The 20190-nt window shown below is 38.8% G+C and overlaps 1 long non-coding RNA gene across 1 annotated transcript; it reads left to right on the top strand.

Annotated features, from left to right (window-relative positions):
* The first annotated feature begins 558 nt into the window (after positions 1–558).
* Positions 559–18760, top strand: LOC148114281 (uncharacterized). The gene is made up of 3 exons (XR_015734275.1): positions 559–879; positions 1910–1977; positions 17736–18760. It is a non-coding gene; the product is annotated as an uncharacterized LOC148114281 (long non-coding RNA).
* The last annotated feature ends 1430 nt before the right edge of the window (positions 18761–20190 follow it).

Raw genomic sequence — 20190 nt, 5'->3', positions numbered from 1 at the left:
GGTGATTACTTCCCCCCTTTGCATTAGTTCAGCCCTGGTTGCATTAAGTTTCAATATATATTCACTCATGGGGACCCCTGGTCTGAGTCTGGCAGAGTGGAACTCCCTGGATATCCTTGCTGTGGTTGCTCTGCTCTGGCTATAGAATAAACCGTATAATTTTTGCACGACCTCATACACAGTTAAATTGTTACCTATGCTAGGATACATAGTGGGTGGAATACTGATTAACAATAGATAAAATGCCTTGTGATGGACACAGTCAATCTCAAATGACCAAAGCTTTTTTGGAGGTTTGGAAATTAAAAAGAGTACATTTTCTTTCATAAAAATAATTTGTAACTGCTGGCTCCATTCTAAAAGATTTCCTCCATCTATTTATAATTTTGGAAAGTTAACAGGTACTGTCCCAGAATTGTTTGAATAATTACTTACTGAGGGCAGCTGTCCATGGTTTTGTAAATGAGGGAACTCGCAATATGGCATGGGTATGCTTGTCGTTACTCTGTACTGACTTGTCTTATGTTTCTTTCTTCTCTCTCTGTAGGTGAAGACTGAGCATGCACGAAGCTCATTTGGCACTGGAAGTCGTCGGGTGAGGAGCTTGTGGCCGGGCTCCTGGGCCTAGGTCCAGGCCTGCCAGGGGAACGCTGGGCTCACCCCTGGTGCATCTGGAATCAGCAATGGATGTCGGGAGTCGTGGCTGGGTGGCTGGGTCCCCGGCGAAGATCGGCAGGAGTCGCGGCGGCATCGCGGTCGTAGATCGAGGACTTTCGGAGCCCAGTGGTCCTGCAGCGGTGGCGGTGGTGGCGGCGGATCCTGGTCCATGGATGATGGCCCCTGGATGTGTGGAGAAGCCCGGTGGTAGTCGTAGGATGGGTAAGTAGCCGGCTTGGTTTTCTCTTCTTGGGTTTCGCTCCGGTAGTAGGTGGGGTGGTGAGTTCGAATCCTGCCACATAGTTAGTCTGTAGGTAGTCGGCGTTCTTTGTTCATTGCGGAAATGTATCGCCTCTCTGGGTGGTGGTAGGTTAGGTGCTTCATTGTCGGTGGTTGTTCTGATGTCCCTCTGGCTTTCAGGGTTTTCTTTGCGGCTTTTGGCTGGCGCGGGAGGCTTGAACGTGGAGCCAAACGCTGCCGCTAGAGTCTCGATGGCTCTTTCTATTTCAAGCTCAGTAGGCGAACTCCTGTTGCATTGGATTTGTTCCTCGTAGTCGTTTTCGGGGTGTCCCTCATTTGTTTCAGGGTTCTGGCTGGTTCGCGCCATTAAATTCAAATCCCGGCTTTCTATTGGTTGCTGGCCATTCCAAGATGGCCACCGGGAAAGTGGCGCAAAAGTGAATCCGTCTATGTCTGGTACCTCTGCGAGGGAATGCCTTTCCCTTACCGGACTGGTGGTTTCTTGGGTTTGTTCCTGGGCACACATCGCTGCTCCATGGTTTTCTAGGAGGCCTTGGAGTTTCGCGATGAGCTCTCCATTGCTGATGGGTGCTTCCATCATTTTCAGTAAGGCCATTCTGAGTTCATTTTTCTCTTGCGGCTCTTCTCTGTCATGGTCATCTGCTTCCTCTTGTAGTCTCTCGTTTCTGAGAAGTGGGTACGGATCGTCATCCTGCTCACTCTCAGTCATTGTGATTCTTGCTGTGGCACCTTCGGGTATCTGTAGTTCAGCCATTAGTCTGATGTAGGCTCTTGTGTTTACTCTGTTCTTCGTTTCAGAATAAACTACTGGTTCTGTCATTATTCAGAGTTATGGGTAACCATCCTCTGCTACCACTTTGTTATAGGGATGGATCTGACCCAATAACTCGCAAGACAAGTATATATTTTCTTAATTCCTTTTATTGCAGGCCTGAATTAATCCTAGGCCTATTCAGTTAATTATCACTGACCTTTGTCCTTTCCCTTGCAGGTAAACATCTGGAACTGCTGGATGACCTCGTGGTGGAAGCTCTTATACCCAGGGGGAGGAGTCAGGAGGTAAGGTGTGGTTATGGGAATGATGGGATATGTGATTTGTTAACTCTTGCAGGGCTGTGGGGTTGTGGTGTGAGAAAGTTAGACATTTAACCTGACATTTTCTAGTTATAGAAAACTGTAAAGCCATTTCTCTTCCTTTATACTAATAATGTGTTTTGTAATTCATCCAAGTGGCCAGGAAAATGCACAGATTTGTGCTTCTATTTCAAGCCTCAGCAATTTCAGCTGAAGAACTCAAGTAACTGGATGGAAAATAAGTTTATTTGCTAACTAAATTGCTTGCTTTAATTAATTAATTCACTTGTACTGCTTTCCAACTCACAACAGCCCTGGATAGTGTACAAACAAATAAAAGATGCTCAGATGGCATTGCTTAATAAAAGGGAACCAGAATATGCCAATTCTGCCAAATCTAGTAGGACAAGCATAGGTAAAAGCTGCATTTGAGACTTATTAACAGACAGGAACTTACAAGACCATTTGTTACTCAGGTTCATTAGCTGGATGGATGAGTAGGTTCTCACTGAAATTTTATAAATATAGTGTAAATCTCCTTGAACTTCAAAGAAGCAAGATAGAACCCATTATTGATGTGTGAACATTGGGGTTGGAAACATTTCCTGAAAATGCCATGTCTAATCCAGAAAAGAAGCAAATGGAAAGAACAAATCAATCTAGAGTCTTATTATTTATCAAACTCAATTTATTATATTTTGGAGTCATTGTTCAAAGACTTAGTTTTCTTGAAAAGTTTATAATGCTGGGGAAAATAGAAGAAAAGTGAAAAAGAGGACAACCAGTAGCACAGTGGATGGACTCAATTACAGTGAGGGTTTTTTGTTTTTGTTTTGTTTTTTGTATATTTAAGCAATAGCAATAGCACTTAGACTTTTATACCACTTCATAATGCTTTACAGCATTTTCTCAGTGGCTTAGAGAGTCTGCATATTGTCCCCCAAAATCTGGGTCCTCATTTTTACTGACCTTGGAAGGATGGAAGGCTGAGTCCACCTTGAGCTGATGAGAATCAAACACCTGATAGTCAGCAGAATTAGCACTGCATTCTAACCACTGCATCACCACCAATTCCTAAAGTTGGGATTACTAGGAAGCAGGTGCTTCAGGCATCAGAATTTTTGTATTATCATATCATTTTTGTATTTTCAAATTGCTTTGCTATAAGCCATTTAAAAAGGAATAATTTTTTTATTTTATACTTTAAGCATGAAAATATTTCCAGCTATTAACACTATCTAATGCTTCTCATATTTATTCCAAAATTAAGTTCTAATAAGCTATTAAATGTGTACATGTATACAATATTATATCTTTCTTTTTTTTTATTGAAAAGTTTTTTTAAAAAAAAATTTACAAACAATTTTCCCACCCCTCCTCCCCCTCCCAACCCAACCCTTTTCTCCCCACCCCCCGGACTTCCCAGAGCAAAATACAGGGTATAGCATTTAACAAACATAAGCTAACATATGCAAACTATCTATAAACTCCTATCTCTCTCTTGCACTTTAACTCCCCTTTACATAACTAAATATAAGAATTCCCTTAAATATCTTTTTTTTCATTCATAAGCTATTTGAAACTTTTTAGTCCCATATTTATTTTGAATATAGCCAATATATATGTTCATTCCAATATATATCTTTCATTTGAGTGATCCTTCAAATATGCTGAAATTTTAGCCATCTCCTCTAAATTCACTACTTTTAGTGTCCATTCTTCAATAGTAGGTAGATCTTCCTTCTTCCAGTACTGCGCCACCAAAAGTCTAGCTGCGGTTATTAAGTTCAAAATCAAATTAGTCTCTATAACGTACAATCTGTAATTATACCCAATAAAAACAACTGTGGGGTAACTTTATCTTCTTTTTAAGAATGTTTTGCATAATCCACCATATTTTTATCCAAAATGCCTTGATTTTTTTACACGTCCACCATATATGATAATACGTGGCATCATCACACTTACATCTCCAACACTTGGATTGTAAACCTGGATACATACAAGCTAACTTTTTAGGATCTAAATACCATCTATAAAACATTTTATAAAAATTTTCTCTCAAGTTTTGGGCTTGCGTAAATTTTACATTTCTAACCCATATTTTTTCCCACATTTCCATCATTATTGGTTCCTCAATATTTTGTGCCCATTTTATCATACAGTCTTTGACTAACTCCGTTTCTGAATCTATCTCTATCAGTACATTATACAACCTTTTTATGTGCATTTGACCTTGGTCTCTAATTTGTTTTACCAAGTTTTCCTCATTTTGCAAGATACCAATTTTCTGATCCTCTTTCCATCTAGATTGCAGCTGTCCATACTGAAACCAAGTTTGAATTATCCTTTCTTCTTTTAATACATTCAAAGATTTTAACTGCAATGTGCCTCTTTCCATAATAAGAAGTTCTTTGTAAGTAATCACATCTTGTTTTTGTTCTACACTTATATTCTTTATCGCATGTCTGGGTATTGCCCATATAGGTATTTTATTGCTTAGTTTATATTGATACTTTTTCCAGACATGTAATAACACATTCCTTAACATATGACTTTTAAAATTCTTATCCAGCTTTTTATTATATAATAAATATGCATGCAGCCATATACCAAATCATATCCCTCTATATTCAATATTCTCTCTTCTGTTGAGTTAATCCAATCACTAATTGCTGAAAGGGCAGCTGCCTCATAAGACAATCTTAAATTGGGCATTTTGAGACCTCCTCTCTCACGTATATCTTGCATTATTTTTTGCTTTATTCTCGGTCTCTTTCCTGCCCAAACAAAGTTACTGATACCCTTCTGCCATTCCTTCAAATTTGCATCTTTTTTAAGTATTGGTATCATTTGAAAAAGAAATAAAAACTTGGGTAAAACATTCATTTTTACTGCTGCTATTCTTCCCAACAAAGACACTTGTAGTTTTTTCCAGTTTTCCATCTCTCGCTGTATTTTTTGCCACAACGGTTCATAATTATACTTGTATAATTTTACATTTGAAGTCACAATATAAATCCCTAAATATTTAACCTTCTTTACTATTTCAAATCTTGTTACTCTTTATATTTCTTCTTTTTGATTTATAGTCATATTTTTAGTCATTATCTTTGTTTTCCCTGCATTTATTTTAAATCCAGATACTTGTCCATATTGATTAATTATATCCATTAGACCTATAACCGATTGCACTGGTTGGATTAAAGTAACAACCAAGTCATCTGCAAATGCTCGTAATCTATAATCATAATGCCTAATTTTAATTCCCTTTATTTTATCTGAACCATGTATTTTATTCAGCAAAAATTGCAAAGTCAAAATAAACAGTAATGGAAATAAAGGACATCCTTGTCTTGTTCCTTTTCCAATATTAAAAGTTTCTGTTAAACTACCATTAATTATTATTTGTGCTGTTTGTTTCTGGTATATTGCCTTAATAGATTGTGTAAAATACTCTCCAAACTGCATCTTTTCTATTATTTTCCATACAAAATTCCAATTCAATCGATCAAATGCCTTCTCTGCATCCAAAAATATAAGTGCCGCAGGGACTTATTTGTTCTTCCCCAAATATTCCAATATGTTAACTATTTGCCTTACGTTACTTTTCATTTGTCTCCCATTTATAAAACCAGTTTGATCATTATGAATTGTTTGTTGCATAACTAGCATTAACCTATTTGCTAATATTTTAGCAAAAATCTTGTAATCTGTATTTAAAAGCAATATAGGCCTATAGTTCTTTGGCTGACTATGGTCTTGATCCTCTTTTGGAATCAGAGAAATAAATGCTGTTCTCCAAGATGAGGGTACATCTCCTCCAGATGTATTTTAATACATAATTCCTTAAGTGGTTCCACCATTTCTAACTGCAAATTTTTATAATAAACAGTTATCAATCCATCTGTCCCAGGAGCTTTACCCACTTTCAACTGTTTAATTGCTAAGACAATTTCTTCCGAGGTTATCGGTTGATTCAAACCGTCCCTTTGCTCTAGACTATAGACTATAACTATAGAACTATAGAAATATTCTCCTTCTGTAGATATCTATCTATATCTATATCTATACCTTGAATTTTATCACTAGCATACAACCTCGTGTAAAATTCTAAAAAATTTTAATCATGTTTTGCTGATACACCTCTTTACCTTTATATTCTATTTTCTCTATAGTACATAGCTTTTGTTTTTTCCTTAACAAATATGCTAACCATCTACCTGGTTTGTTAGCATTACAGAAAGTATTATGTTTAGCATATTGCAGAGTAGTTGCAGCCTGATCTGCCATCAACATTTTAAATTGCCCTCGCAATAAATTAATTGCTTCTTTTGTTTTCTTATCTGCTGGGTTCAATGTTAATACTTGCTCTCTCTTTTTTCTTTCTTCTTCTAAATCAATCCATTTTTTTCCTGTCTACGTCTGTGTTTATTATTCAAATATATTAAAATACCTCTCATATATGCTTTGCTTGCATCCCATACCACTTCCATAGATGTACCTCTATGTATATTCATAACAAAAAATTCTTTCAACAATTTTTTACATTCTTTCACATTTTCCTCATATCTAAACAAATTTTCATTTAACCTTCAGGACCTCCTGGGTCCCTTTTCATGTTCCAGTTCCATCCAAACCGGGCTATGATCTGTTAATGTTCTTGGACATATCTTCGTCTTCTTCACCCTAGAAAGAAAATCATTAGTAATTAATATAAAGTCAATCCTAGAAAGGGATAGGTGTCTATCAGAAAAAAAGTAAAGTCTTTTTCTTCAACATTCCATTCTCGCCAGATATCTCTCAACTCCATATCTTCCATCACATCAAAGAAAGATTTAGGCAATCTAGTGTGCATTTGAATATTTTGCAAAGGTCCTTTTTGTCTTTTTTAGTATCCAAAACTCCATTCCAGTCATCCAATAATATACACGATTTGTAATCCCATTGTATTAGTTTGGTATGTAAAAGCTTGTAAAAATTTTCTTGTTGTTGGTTAGGTGCATATACTCCAATTAAAAGTATTTTTCCCCCTCTATTAAAACTTCAATTGCTATATATCTTCCTTGATCATCTGCTTCAATTAGTCTAGCTATTAAGTCTTTTTTAAAGTATATAACTATGCCATTTTTCTTTTCTGGTGCAGATGCTACAAAATGTGTTCCCAATCTTACGTTTATCAAATACTTTTGATCTTTCATTCTAATATGTGTCTCTTGCAAACAAATTACTTCATTTTTGTACTGTTTCAGATACTGAAATATTTTCCTCCTCTTTTGCGGTGAATTTAAACCATTGACATTCCAAGTTAAAACTCTAGTTGCCATTCTTGGCACCTTGAAGCTTTTGGAGCATCATCTGAAAATCTTCCTGCATTTTCCTCTTCGGCCTTGCTCCTCCCACTGCTTGTTTTTGCAATTTCTTGAGTTTTCATCTGATTTTGCTGCACCTTTAATTCTTCTCTGCGCTTAGTTGCCACTCGGGTCTGTCTCTGATCCTTTGGTTCCTCTATTTTTTCCAATAACACCAGAGCTTGAACAGTGCCCAAGAGTTGTATTAAGTCTTCTTGAGTAATCAAATCCCCTCCTCGGGCCTGTGCCTGCATTTCTTCTTTCTCCCCCTTTCTTGCCTCCTCTGCTTCCTTTCTTCTTCTAGCTTCTGGGGACGGTGGGCATCCAACCTTTAATACATTTGTGTAAAAGTCTCTTGCCTTCCAAACTGTATTGAGATGATATCTTTCTCCTGAGTAATTCACCACTAATCCAACTGGAACCTCCCATCTATACTGTATCTGGCGATTTCTAAGTTCTTCCACCAAAAAAGCATAGTCCTTTCTGGTTCTCAGCATTTTGGGGGGAATTTTTTTCAATATTAAAACCTCCTGCCCTACCACTTGAAGTTTATTTTTGTAGGAAGCTTGTAAAATTTCATTTCGTATCCTCCTTGTTGTAAAGTAGATTACAATATCTCTTGGTAAATGTTTCTGTCTGGCAACCCATGAGTTAACATGATAAATTTTGTCAATTTGCCATTCAAGATCTGCCTTTTGTTCTCCAATTATCTGTGCAAAGGCTTCTGCAAAGATCTCTCGCAAATTCTCTTGGTTATTTTCTCTCAGGCCTCTTACTCTCAGGGCAAACTCCATTGCCCTATATTGTATCATTATCACTTCTAAGTCTGCCCTCTCCATCTTTGTCTGGACCTCGCCCATTTTATTTTCCAAATCCACATTGGATTAATTTCTTCCACTCTTTCATCCAGCACTTCAATATGGCTTGCCAGACCCTGAAATGCCAAGACAATATCTTCTCTGATTTCCTTATTTCGAATTTGAATTAACTCTTTAATTTCTGCCATTTCTTCAGCCACATCCCGCATTTTTTCTTCAAAGACAGAAGTAATTTTTTCCTCTAAAACAGAGGCTTGTGTCTTTAAAGCTTCCTGCAAAGCTTCCAGTGTTAATATTTGTGGTTCCATTGGAGCTGACAAAGATTGCAATTTAGATAGTTGGGCTGGTGATCCCCCAGCACTTTTAGCCGCAACAGTTTTTATTTGCCTTGAAGCCATTTTCTAATTTTCAATTTTAATTTTAAACTTTTGCAACAGCCAAAACAATAAATCCACTAAATCAAGTTAATTTCCAGTCCTCGGTAAATTTTTTGATTCATCTAAAGTCAATTTTAAATCTTCATTCTTTTAAAGTAAAGTCCAATAGTTTTAAACAGGGGCTGTCAGCACTAGATGATATTTTGCTCTTAACTTTCACTTTCACGCCCCGTTAAAGCTCCAGTGCCATTTCCTTTCTCTTTCTTCCCTTGATAATCCAGAAGGAAGTATATAATACACATTCAGAGTTAAAGTTTGGTACTTGCAATTATGATCACTCCTGCCTTTGTTCTGCCTGCTTTTGTATCCAGTATTTTGAAAGATTGTTGCAGGGGTGGTCGTGGCATCTTGTTCTGCTTAAAGCAGAAGCGTCCCGGATCTGGAATTCTGTCGGGCTTCCAGGGAGCTCTCACCCTTCAAGCCCCAGAATTACTCCTGGGGCTCCTGGGGAGCTCTACCCAAGCCTGGCTGCTCTCTTTCCCCCCCTTTTCCCAAGGGAAAAGTTTCCAAGCTGCTAGACAGCTGATTTTCGCTGTTCTAGCAGCTTTAACGTGATCGCGGGGCTAGCGCTCTGAAGGGAGCGACCGGCAACGCCTACGGTGCCACCGGAAGTCAATATTATATCTTTCAATTGTCTTCAAAAATGTATCATCTTATCATACATTATTTTACATTTCTGCTTGAATTTTATTTGGAAAAAGCAATATCTTTAAGCTGTGTTTCAAATATCATAAGCTTCAGGGCAGAATTACATGGTTGGTCAACAAACACAAACTTCTCAAGACAATATTTTTCTTATAAGTCTAATGCAGGAAAGAAGAATAAGTGAGATTCTTGCTTTGTAATCTTTGGCTTGTCATGCAAATTTAGAATAGGGAAATTCTTCTGGAAATGTCAATTTATGATATTAGACGAATGCCTGTCATTTTTCTATTCTCAGACACATCCACAACAAATTCATGTTCTTCAAGATCTTTAATCCTTTCAACCACATATAAGAAACAAAGTTCCCTCTACAAGACTGTCTGCTCTAATCCCAAGTGGCTTTCATGAAGTGTATTAGTAGCCAACCCTTATGGACATTACTACATGATAATTATATATTATGGATTTCTGCAATGAGTTCATGAAAGAAAAAAAAAGTAGATTTCTTTCATAAAAAGGTCTGTTTGTATTACCTTTGGTCTCATTCTGCCTACTCTTTTGCCAAGTACTGATATAATCTCTCTTTTTCTGTATGAGCCATGGTGGCACAATGGTTAGAGTGCAGTACTGTAGGCTACTTCTGTTGACTGCTGGCTGCCTGCAATTTGGCAGTTCAAATCTCACCAGGCTCAAGGTTGACTCAGCCTTCTATCCTTCTGAGGTTGGTAAAATGAGGACCCAAATTGTTGGGGGCAATATGCTGACTCTGTAAACTACTTAGAGAGGGCTGTAAAGTGGTATATAAGTCTAAGTGCTATTGCTATTGCAGTGTACATTGTCTGTCCATAAATGCATCAAGAAAAACTAAACAGGCCTGATCCACCAGATGGATTTGTAACTGGCTGACCAACTGCACTCAACGTGTAGTCCTCAATGGAACTGCATCTACATGGAGGGAAGTGCAGTGGAGTACCCCAGAGCTCTGTTTTAGGCCCGGTGCTCTTCAACATCTTCATCAATGACTTGGACGAGGGGATAGATGGGGAACTCATCAAATTTGCAGATGACACCAAGCTGGCAGGAATAGCCAACACTCCAGAAGATAGGCTTAAAATACAGAAGGATCTTGACAGACTTGAACATTGGGCGCTATCTAACAAAATGAAATTCAACAGTAAAAAAAGCAAAGTTCTACATTTAGGAAAGAAAAACAAAATGCACAGGTACTGTATATGTGGTACCTTGCTCAATAGTAGTAACTGTGAGAGGGATCTTGGTGTCCTAGTGGACAACCATTTAGATATGAGCCAGCAGTGTGCAGCAGCTGTCAAAAAAGCCAACACAGTTCTGGGCTGCATAAACAGAGGGATAGAATCAAGATCACGTGAAGTGTTAATACCACTTTATAATGCCTTGGTAAGGCCACACTTGGAAAACTGCATCCAGTTTTGGTCGCCACACTATAAAAAAGATGTTGAGACTCTAGAAAGAGTGCAGAGAAGAGCAACAAAGATGATTAGGGGACTGGAGGCAAAAACATATGAAGAACGGTTGCAGGAACTGGGTATGTCTAGTTTGATGAAGAGAAGGACTAGGAGAGACATGATAGCAGTGTTCCAATATCTCAGGGGTTGCCACAAAGAAGAGGGAGTCAAGCTATTCTTCAAAGCACCTGAGGTTAGAACAAGAAGCAATGGATGGAAACTAATTAAGGAAACAAGCAATTTAGAACTAAGGAGAAATTTCCTGACAGTCAGAACAATGAATAAGTGAAACAACTTGCCTGCAGAAATTGTGAATGCCCCAACACTGGAAATTTTTAAGAAGATGTTGGATAACCATTTGTCTGATATTCTGAGCAATATCCACACTGACTCGGAACACTGAAGATTATAGTCCTAACACATCTGGAGGACTGGAGAAACCAATTTAGAATAATTCTGTGAGCTCTCAAGGATTTTTATGAATTTCTTAATACTTATAAAAACAAAACAAAAGAGTAGACTTATATTTATTACATAACCTTCCAAATCACTCCTGCAGTTTACTTAGTGGTATGCTGAAAAGGGGGATGTGCTATTAGAAAAATCGGATTCATTTTTGGGACAATGGCCCACGGTGCTTACATCCTCTCCAGTGTGATGCCACTGAAAGTCCATAGACGCTTTTGATACGTATAATCACATAGAATGTGCACCGGCATCTGATAGGCAATAGTCTACAATAGCCTTTCTGTATCTTTTTATCCCAGAGGAACACTGGAAATAATTTTATTTGCATAAAAATAGCAAAAACATGAAAACTTCAAAATACAATTTACTTCTAATCTGCACAATCCATATTTTAAAACTTTTACAAAACAGTAAAGCAGAACTCCAGTTGAGAATCTATAGGTTTCTTGTGAAGAAGTTACATAAATGTGTATTGCAAATCTCTCAATTGATTCAAACAATTGATATTATTTGCATACTTTATAAATTTAATATTTTGGCTTGAACTAAATATTATAACAGATACTAGAGATTTCCAATTTTATAATACCACAACTCCCTAAAATGGTAAATGAATTTGCACCACAATCCTCTTTCCTCCTCATCAGATTTTATTGGGCAAGGATTTGGCAAGAAATTAATATATTAATAATTAAATTTTAATTTAGACTTTGCAGGAGCTATTTAACTTTTTGGTGCAAAATTCCCTCACAGGTTTGCAACTGTAACACCCAGGATGAATTTTTATAAAGCTTCAACTCTACTTGGACAGCTGATGAGATTTTTTAAAAAAAATTATGTCCCAGCCATCCATTTTATCTGAGACTCCCACAGACTATCTTGAACCCAGCTTCTAGAATTGACTGATATTTAGTCAGTCACCTTAAGTAAACATCTTAAATCTTATTTGATTTTTTAAAAGAGTATTTTAAAACCATGCATTAGAACAACCTTTATTTTCTTTCTTTTTACATCATCATTTCTATTATGAAATCTCTGGTGGGAGAAAAAAATTCAGAATAAAATGCATAATAGCCTGCACCTCAAAATTAAGGATTTATAATAATAGGAAAAGAGTAGAATCATTTTTATCTCCGCAAAATTATTTATAATTTAGATTATCAAAATGACATTTTTAAAAAGTGAGTTTAGGCTAAATATGAAAATTAATTCAAGAGATATCATAATTCTATTTTATGTCAATATCAATGTACCTGAAAGGTCCAGAGCAAATTAGATCATGTCATTGCATCCTAGTTAATTTCTATTAACTAACTATCAAACATTAGTTCTTTTGCCTGGTGCTGTTTTAGAATTTTTTTATATTCTTTATTTTAAAATGTTGGAACAAATGATCACCCAGAGATTCTGGGAATCAGGTGATATATAAATTTAATAATATAAATTAAATAATGAATTAAATTAATAATATAAATTTAATAATATATTATTGTTAGGGTTCATCACATTTCAATCCCTGCATATTTGTGACAGGTAAAACACCTTTTCTTCCACTAGTTCTGCAGCTGTTGGCCCTGGTTGCTCAGACAATAGTCCTGAGTCCTGTAGGCCATTTTCCCCCAGATATCCAGGAACTCCAACATCTAGCAAGGTCCTTGTTAACTCGGGCGACAACTGAGCTAGTATATATTTCTGTAGTTGCATACTTTTTATGGGAAAGACACTCTTGTCTGAGTCTCTGATGAAACCTGTTCAGCATGGTTGAATCTCTGGCATAGCTCTCATCTTCCTCAGAGCACACAAGTCCCACAAACATGTCAAGGTAGTGTCTCACTGAGGGTATTTTAGGCAAGGAGAGAGGATGGATAGCATATAGGCAGGGCCGGATTTAGATGAAAAGAGGCCCTAGGCTATTCCACTTATGAGGCCCTTTCACCAGTGGTGGGATTCAATTTTTTTAACAACAGGTTCTGTGGGCGTGGCTTAGTTGGGGGTGTGGTTTGGCAATCATGTGACTGGGTGGGCGTGGCTAGCTGGTCACATGACTGTGTAGGCGTGGGTAGCTCATCGTGTGACCAGGTGGGCGTGGCTATGTGCATAGGGACTACTCAGAGGGCTGAAAAAAGTCATTTCTGACTGGGCCTCGCACTTTTGACCGGTCCTCACACTTATGACCATCCTCACATTTATGCCCGTGCAGCTTTCTTAACAACCATGTCACTCATTTCACAACTGCTTCTCTTCACCATGGTGACAAGATAGGGCAAAAACGTAAAATGTGAGGACAGTCGTAAGTTCGAGGACTGGTCAAAAGTGTGAGGACCAGTCAAAAATAACTTTTTTAGCCCTCTGAGTAGTCCATATGCACAAAAGGACTACCCAGAGGGCTGAAAAAAGTGATTTCTGACAGGTCCTCGCACTTTTGACCGGTCTTCGCACTTATGACTGGTCATCATTTATGCCCATTGTAGCATTCTTAACAACCATGTCACTCATTTCACAACTGCTTCTCTTCACCATGGTGACAAGATAGGGCAAAAATGTAAAATGTGAGGACAGTCGTAAGTTTGAGGACTGGTCAAAAGTGCGAGGACCAGTCAGAAATAACTTTTTCAGCCCTCTGAGTAGTCCATATGCATAAAAGGATACAGCAATAGAGAAGGATGAAGGAAGGGAAGGGAAATTAGAGTAGGAGTGAGGGTAAGAGAGGGAGGAAGAGAGGAGGAGAAGGAGAAAGGAAGAGGAAGTAGGGAGGAGAAGAAGAGGGGGAGGAAGAGAAAGTAAGAAGGAAAGAAAAGAGAGAGGTGGTAGGTTTGAGGAGAAAGATTGCTGTACAATAAAAAAGATGAAAGGGAAGAAAGCCAACCCCAAACAAATATAAAGATATTAAGATAAAGAATGAATTGTTAAACTTTAAAGAATAAAAGAGAACAAATATGAATAAATAACAATAATTAGAAACACACATACAAACATACAATGTATTTTCTTTGAACAGAGTATTTGGCCGGTTCACAAATTTAAACAGTGTTTAGTCGTTTCAATTAAATTTACAATTTCTATATTTCCTTTTTGCCATATTTATTCCTCATCTATTTTTGTAAAAAACCAATATTAACCTTCATCCTCATCTCTAATCTTAATCAAATTCAATTTTTCCCTTCTATTCTATATTATACCCCTTCCCATTGTCATCTATTTTTATATCCATCCTCACATTGGTTAATTATGTAATATTAGTTGTTTAATATAAATTCAACATTTTAATATAAATCAATTAGTTATATAACTACCTTTTTTGTATATTAATCAATATGAACATGAATATTCCAATTATTTCCATGCAATCCAATTTCTTACAAATCAATTAATTATATTTACCAATAATAATAAACCAAATAATTTCCCCCATATATTCCTCCAAACCACAACTTAATCATTTCTGCTTTCAACACAATATACAATTAATAGTATCTCAATTATTACAATTCCCTAGTTAAATAGAGCTTTTTTTCTTTTGTGTTTTAAAATCCTGAACTCTCCTCTTTTTCCCTAAATTTCCCATTGTTTGCACGTACCTTTTTTGGTGAGGAAAAAGAAAAGAATTCTGCCTGCCTAATTTTCCAACCTTGCAGCAACAGCAAAGCAGTTTCAGTTTCATTTCTTTGCAAGGAAGCAGAAGAGCCCTGAGCAAAACAGCCCAGACAAATCAGCTGAGAGCCGGGAGGCCAATTAGCCTATGCTGAAGCTCTGTGGGCCAATAAAATTACAAAAAAAAACACCGAACCCTTTCTTAAATTGCTGGCTCCCCCGCCCCCCCCGCCCCCAGAATCCCACCACTGTGTAGGCCCCTCTTGATCTTGAGGCCCTAGGCTGAAGCCTAGTTAGCCTATAGGAAAATCCGGCCCTGCATATAGGTCTGGACTTGGGGGGATGGAGGCACAATGACCTGAGAACCCAGCCATGATGGAGACGGTGCCCACCCCAAAGAGATTCAGATTATTATTGCTATTGTTATTATATTCATAACTATGTGAAATTACAATTACTAATTCTTTAGCTGGTATTTGCCATCATATACATTGAATTCTTCCTAAGAACCTATAATGTTATTTGTAGATCAAAGCAATGTGGTCTTTTGTAATTAGCAGATGAAAATGTTATCAATGGACAGATTTTCTAAATGCATTACAAGAATTTTTTGGCATAGCACCTAATGTGCCAATAATTACAAGGACACCACAACTGGTTTATGCTATGATCTTTCAACTTCAATTTTCAGACCTTGATATTTTGTGATCTTCTCCAATTCTTTGTCTTCTATACTACTATCCTCTGATTTTGCCACATCAATTATCCATGGTCTCTGATTTATAACTACTTAAATTTGGTGTGTTATCTGCCAGGTTTTTATTCAGAGATCATGTTAATATTTTTATCTGATTTTTTTACTACTTTTACAATCATATGTACTCACCAATTTTTCATTACTAGGACATGATAATTTTTATAGATATTTCAGTGAATTATTTTGGTGATTGGACCGTGTCATTTATTTATCATTAGTTATTGCAAACTTCTTGCACAACTGAATATATGATCTACTGTTTTTCCTACTTTGCGAATCTGCACTTGGAATTATTTGGTGATTTTCCCCCCCCCTCAATTCTGGACTTGTGTCATTTCTTTTTTTTAATGTTGCAGTTGTAAGCCATTGCCAGATTTTATCTTTATCCATTTTTCCTTTGATTATTTGTAGAAATGTATTTGATATTTATAGGCTAATGAGATAGTTATAGGGGTCTTATTTATTTAATGTATGGCATATCATACATGAATTGACAATATATATTAACATTTCACCTGGATTAGTAAAATACAATAAAATATAAATGTTAAAAAAATCTATGTTCCAATACCAATGTCTAAGCCATTTAATCATTGAAGTGCAGCATCATTATATTCAATTAAAATAAACTGATAACTATCATCCTGATGAGTCTGGATGGTTTGGCTATTTGAAATTTCATTTCTGTTAGTGTTCATGATTTACCTCCATTTATTGCTACTGAAGCACATTTGTCTGGGTCAAATTCCATTGCTATAAGTTTGCTAAAAAAATCTGTGTTTGCCAATGACTGGCTTTCAATTTCTAATTTTCCATAAAGTTTCAGGTCATTCAGGTAGTCTTTGATTTACATAGTTCTTTTACAACTGTTCAGAGGCATAGTGATCTCGGAATGGGTGCTTTACAGCATTTCTGGCCATTGTAAAATGTTGCACCCCATCACCACAGTCACATGACTGCATTTTGGGCATTTGACAAGCAGCTCACCTTTTGCAGATGACCTGTTGCAACATCCCACAGTCACATAGCTATGATGTGAGGCTGCTGTTGTTTTGCCAGTTCCTATTTAGAAGAATGGGTTTACTGAAGAACCATACCATTTATATAATGATTTTGCTTAATAACTGTAGTGATTTGCTTAACAATCACCATGAAAAATGTGAAAATAAATCAGGGCTGGTCCTATGGTTGCATTGATTTATGTCTGCAAAACTCCAATCTGGGTCAGTCACTGGAACCAGAGGTTTTGTCTTCCAATTGTCGAGCCAGTAACATTTATGTTGAAACTACCTCCTTTACTGGGAAAAGCCTTTGGGCTTACTGCACACCGTAGCTGAGCCGAGCAGACCATGGGATGAGGTCTCCATGGACTTCATTGTAGATCTTACTAGTAGCAGGGGATATACAGTAATATGGACGGTACTTGATCTTTTTTCAAAGCAAGCCCACTTCGTTCCTTGTAAAGGACTACCATCGGCACAACGGCTGGTCCGACTGTTCATTCAACATATCTATCGCTTGCACGGGAATCATCCCAGCTGTCAGCACTCAGAGACCGCCCTATAAAAGGACCCTATAGTCGACTCCCAGCAGCTGCGTCTTTGTTTGCGTTGCATTCCGGTCTCATCCCATGGTTTTTATGTCATGGCAGTTTTATGTCCTGGTAGCCAGGGTCGTTAGCAGGTCAGTCATCAAGGGTAGTGGATATAACGGTTCGACACAAACAGCTTTCAGCCCTCGGTAGTCCACGCATAAGCGTAACCTCCCATCTTTCTTCTCACGGAAGAGGAAAAAATTAGGTCCCAAGTATATAGGCCCTTTTCCCATCGTAAAGATTGTAAACCCAGTAACATTTATGTTGAAACTACCTCCTTTACTGGGAAAAATCCATCCAATATTCCATTCTAGTCTATTGAAACCAGCTACCGTACCTTCTGATCCATCGCACAAAGTCCCAGGTCCTGTGACTGGGTCCCACTACAAAATTAGAGACATTGTTGACTCCAGGTACCGTAGGGGCCAATTGCAATACCTAGTTAGGTGGACGGGATACCCAGACACAGACTCCTCATGGGTCCCAGTGGGTGATATAAATGCCCCACGACTCCTGAGATGGTTCCACAGGAACAATTCCCACAAGGTACACTCGAAACATGATCACTAATGACTGTTTGTTTTTCCTTCCCCTACAGGCGGACACCTGGTAGGGAGAGCCACCTGTCGAGCGGCAAGAAGCACTCGACACCATGACCCCGACTGCTGCGTCATGGATAGCATGCCTGATGGGGGGGGCGGATGGGGCCCACTGGGTGATGGTGAAGGGGTTAGGTATAATGACTAGGAGTCTATGCGCACGGGTGTTTACTAGGGTCGCGTGGGCATAGAGAAGAACCTGCGAGCACACAGCTTCATCGAGGACCAGTGTGGATGACATCACCGCTGCGCGCCCGGACTGTTGGCTGCGGGAACTTTGAATCGTCCCAGCTGTCAGCACTCAGAGACCGCCCTATAAAAGGACTCTACAGCCGGCTCCCAGCAGCCGCATCTTTGTTTGCGTTGCATTCTGGTCTCTACCGAGGGCTGTTGTCATTAATTAAACCAAGATACTCCGATCCTTGGTCGAGTGTATTTCTTGTGAGTCAGTGATCCAGTCTAAAGGAGGCTGAGACCAATCTTTCGAACTCATGCTGGAGCCCATTTGGAGCCCCCCCTCTCTCTAGAGAGAATTTTCCTGAGGATGTGCTCCAGCACACGTCCGAAAGCTTGGAAGACAAACCTCTGGTCCCAGTAACCAACCCAGATTGGATCCTGCAACATTATTCTGAGACACAGATATTCAACTTCGTTCGGAATTATTTATAACTGGGTCCCAATTGTGGTCATAAGTCAAGGACTATCCGTAAAGCAAACAGCACGTTTTGCTGTGTGATAGCCAAGATTTATTGTATCTAAATTTGTAATATTACAAATCTATATATTTGTAATCATTATTATTATTGTCATTACCATCATCAGTGCTTCAGAGAACAGAAGTTGGTTTGGAATACAATACTCAATTTCTTACTTGGAATAAGTGAATAAACTGAAATTCACCTGCTGCATAATTATAAGTTAAAGTCTTTGTTCTTCATTGCTTGTGATCATCCTGACAAAACTAAATAACTGTCAAATATTGTCTTTTGTTCCTTTATGTTGTTCTTTTTTATTATAAACGTTTTGTTGATGTACTGTTAATTCTTTAATTGCTTAAAAAACAGAAATCTAAATAGCACTGAAAATTACATGCTCGTCATAGATATATTCCAAGGACAATTTTTCAATTTTATTTTAGGAGTGAGATATTTAAAAGAAAGTTTAAGATTATTTTGCAGGAAGTGATGTCTATGAGAGGGGTAAGGCAAATTACTTTCCTGAGTTGCCCACACACAGAATGACTCACTTTCTATTTTAGTTGCTGCACTTATTTCAGCTGTGCCCCTGGTAGTCCATTTTCATTCTCTGTCAAATTGTTGTGTTACTTTTTCCTTTCCTGCTGGTTCCTCTCTTACCATAAACACCTGCTGTGATCCAGCAGTTGGTCTGGAGACTAAATCATCACTGTTAGGTGTTTTGTGCCAGCCATGGCAGTCTCTTCAAAGGCCACCAGATGGGAGCAAAGAGGCACCTTTGATCCCACTGGTGGGTCAAGGGGCTCCAGTCCCTGCAGCCCCATTGGGGAAAGTTAATGGCCCTCCGGCCCCCTCACACACCTTGTAAGGGAGGGGCCAGGGGCCCCTATAAGAACCCCTGCACAGGGGCTGCTCCTCCCTTTTGCCTTTTGCCTTTTGCTTTTCCCTTTTTCCCTGCTCTTGTTCTAGTCTCCTATGGGACTGACCCATGGGCTCAATCCAGGCATGGATGCCTCCATGCTTGGGAACTTACCTTACTCTACTTTTACTTCTAAATAAAGACTTCATTTGATTGCATCCTTGCGTGCTGACCTTTTCTTGGAAGCGCCCTCAATGAACCATTGTTCTTTGTGAGATCCCTCAGAAAGTGGTAGCAGAAGATGGTTTGAGGCAACGCTTCCAAACCAGCAGAAGCAAGATGCCAGGAGGTTCCAGCAAGAACCCCCAAGAGATGGATTGCAGGACTTCCCCGGTCATGACCAGAAGTCTCCAAGCAAGATTGGCAGCCCTGCATCCAGTCCCTGATGCGAGCTTCGATCCAGAGGAGGGTACAGATGATCTCTATGCCCCCAGAGGACCGAGCAGAACGCAAGGGACCTCTTCGCATGTTTCCTTGCAGCTGCATGGAGCTCCACAGAGGAAGGCATGGAAGGCCAGCAGTCCACCCAGGACTGCCAGGACACTGGGGATGCGACCAGGGACCAGGCCACCCCCAGCGTGGACCAGCTCACTAGTGAGGAATGCAGAGAGCTGCTAAGAACGCTCCTAGCAGCCCGAGGGACGCCAGGAGCCAAGCCACGTGGGACACCAGTGCAGGGGGCCTCTGGACACCGGGTCAGTCCTTCCCCAGTGCCCAAGAGGCTTCCCAACATGGCACCAGCCACCCTGGGGGACCCCAGGGACCCAGAGCTTTTGGCGGGAAAATTCCCGCCAAATCACAACCTGCAGCTTCCAGGGCCAACCAGAAGCAACATGGCGG

This window comes from Pantherophis guttatus, chromosome 4 (assembly GCF_059756535.1).
Source record: "Pantherophis guttatus breed Tessera chromosome 4, ASM5975653v1, whole genome shotgun sequence".
Taxonomy (NCBI): Eukaryota; Metazoa; Chordata; class Lepidosauria; order Squamata; family Colubridae; genus Pantherophis; species Pantherophis guttatus.
This window is presented reverse-complemented; position numbering and strand designations above follow the sequence as displayed.